The sequence below is a fragment of the Onychomys torridus genome, chromosome 14 (genome assembly GCF_903995425.1).
Source record: "Onychomys torridus chromosome 14, mOncTor1.1, whole genome shotgun sequence".
NCBI lineage: Eukaryota > Metazoa > Chordata > Mammalia > Rodentia > Cricetidae > Onychomys > Onychomys torridus.
In genome coordinates, this window is record NC_050456.1 from 42541940 (window position 1) to 42544909 (window position 2970).

Sequence of the window (2970 nt, forward strand, 5' to 3'; positions counted from 1 at the left end):
ATAGTCAGGAAGCCAACATATGTCTTAAAACATCTGTACTTCTTCTGTGTTATAGGGTCTCATTGTAATACAACAAATTACTCACAAACTTTGTATATAAACTTAATAAGGCAGTGGTTTAAAATATTTTCTGGAGTTCTGTACAAAATAATTTTAAGATTATTAGTTTTATATCCAGTGCTCTTATTTTTTAAGCAGAAACCATAATGCTACAAAGATTTAGCTATTTTACTAGTTTATATTATAGCTAGAATAGTTGTGGAAACTGTTAAGCAAATTATTCAAAAGACAGAACTTTATATACTTGGCTGAGATACCACTTCACGTAGACATCGAAGAAGCAGAATTTCACTTGATCTGTACTTAAAAACATCATAAATGGAATTGGTAATTTGCGGGACACAGTACTTTGCTGCAAGTCTGCTCATGTTCTTTGTGAATTCTGCAGTTCTACTGTAGGAGACTGATACAGAGCCTTCCTGGGCGTAGATAAGAAAGCAGGCAGTTGGGATTCTAAAACCCTGGGAGGTTTTTCACTTTTTCCCTCAAGCGTCTCATTTGAGCGGCTGTTTTTCAGTCGTTTAGATTGGTTACGTGGTTTAGAAAAGGGAGAGCAGTCAAGTGTTTCAAGTTGCTTACAAGGTTCTCTACGCCTAGACTGATTTAATATTTAGGTTGATTGCTGGTCATTCCAATAGAGTACTGCTTCCCACAGCCACCACTGCACGTGAATTTAAAAGAGGGGAGATGTGCCAGTCGTGATGGCACGGGTCTTTAATCCCAAAGTTGAGGATCAGAGGCAGATGGATCTTTGTGAGTTTGAGGTCAGCCTGGACTACATAGCAAGTTCCAAGCCAGCCAGGAATATACAGTGAGACCCTGAAAAGGGTGTATAGGGGTGTATATGTGTGTGTGTGTGTGTGTGTGTATGTGTGTGTGTGTGTGTGTAACTGCATTTGTTGGTGTCCATTATAACCCAGTGGATCTCTGCTGTCTCCCTTACCCCTGCCCCAGAGTATTATATCAATGAAGTGAGTTTCAAAAACTATTTGATTACACGCTTTATTTCAAAATGCAAAGGGAAAACAAAGCACTTTTAATGCGCTTAAACGTTTTCAAATTGTTGACATTCTGGCACTCTCATGTGGCCTCGATAAATTTTTTATTTTAGAGTATTAAGATTCATTTAGACAAGTAGCTCCAAGTGATGTTTCCTTTATATAGTTTTGTTTTGTTTTTTTGCTTGTTTGTTTGTTTTTGGTTTTTTGAGACAGGGTTTCTCTGTGTAGTTTTGTGTCTTTCCTGGAACTCACTTGGTAGCCCAGGTTGGCCTCGAACTCAGAGATCTGCCTGGCTCCGCCTCCCGAGTGCCGAGTGCTGGTATTAAAGGCTGGTATTAAAGGCGTGCGCCGCCGCTGCCACCCGGCCAGTATTTTTATTCTTTCAGAATTTTGTACCTGTATGTAATGTATTTTAATCATATCTGCCCTGTAATTGTGACGTTTCTTAAAAGTCCTACTTACAATCTTAAGGTTCTTGAGTCAAATTGCTCTAGAATCAGATGTGTCCAGCCAGTGGCCTGCAGACCACATGTGCCCTACAATATCTATGAGTGTGGCTAACGGACGTTTATTGTAAACTTACATAAAATGTAAGTTATGAGGTTTTATTGAAACTTTTTCTGTAGCTCAGTTGCCCATTTCATGACAGTGTTGTCTCCTGATGTCAAAAAGTTGGACACATCCACTAAATGTTTGAATTGAAATTTTTGTATCACAGTTTAATATCTAATAAATATATGCATTCTTTACTAGATTTTGAAAACTGTATAACAAGAGAGTTGCTTAGAACTCTTGACCATTATTTAAGAAGGTGGTTTCTATGCATGTAGCTTTCAGCCTCACATTCAAAGGAAGGAGACTTGAAGAAGCGGTTATGTGCTTCCTTCATGGAGTACAAGAACTAGTAAAGAGTCCCTGTTATATGCTAAATGTTTAGTCAAGTCCAAGAGCTGCTTTCACCATTTTGCCAATCACTGACCTAATAAGATTGGAGCTTCGGCGTAAAATAGAGGCAGCATTCTCCATTAACAGAGAAGACTTGGAAGAATAAAGACAAACTGGTGTGCCTATCCTATTTGCCACACAGTTGCTGCTTTTAATCTATGGAGCCCAGTTTCTTTTCATAAATGGGAGTACTGTTTAATCTATTTATAGGTTGTTATGAGATAACTAAGCACCTCATTTAGATTAATATTTGATAGTGGCAGGCTTACCGGAGCAGCTAAGAGCAGAGCCAGGTTTAGCCTGACATTCAAGTAAGAAGAGCATGTTGCTAGGCAGGTAAGCAAAGGAAGACAGCTCTGCTTGATATGACTTAAACAAATTGTACCAGGGTTTTTCCAACTCACAAATCATGACATGGAGAGTTAATATAAATGTGACATGCCTCACATAGTTAAAGTAATATTCTGCAGCATAAACAAATGTAACATTTATTTGCCTACTTAAAATAATATTCCACAACACAAAACTGTTTTTGGAAGATTCCTCAACATGTATCATTCATTGTATTGATGCTTCTGTTACCTTTACTAGCACCCTCCTGGGTTGGTATTATGATGCATCTTTATTTTTTCCACAGTCCTGCATTTCTTTGGTATCATTATGCCAGTAATAGATAAGGAGTGTTTAAGGAAATAAGCAAGCTGAAAGTGGTAGCTTGCTATAGCTGCTAATATAAAAAGATGTCAAAAGAAACTAATCAAATCATGAATAGCTATTAATATCTTAAACTGCCCATAAAATTATTACCTGTTTTCAAGTTATTATGTACAACTTTAGTTTCTTCAAATTTACTTAGGGTTTCTCTATGCTGAGACTACTCTGGAATGACTGTGAGGCATTAGATATACAGGCTACTGTAAATTTGGGGATGAAAGCATCTACTTTGGAAATATATAAAGCTTGG

At 37.5% G+C, this 2970-nt stretch overlaps 1 protein-coding gene across 5 annotated transcripts in view; it reads left to right on the forward strand.

The window, feature by feature from the left end:
* Positions 1 to 2970, forward strand: part of Hif1a (hypoxia inducible factor 1 subunit alpha) — a 49751-nt gene that overhangs the window by 22737 nt on the left and 24044 nt on the right. The window lies entirely within an intron of this gene.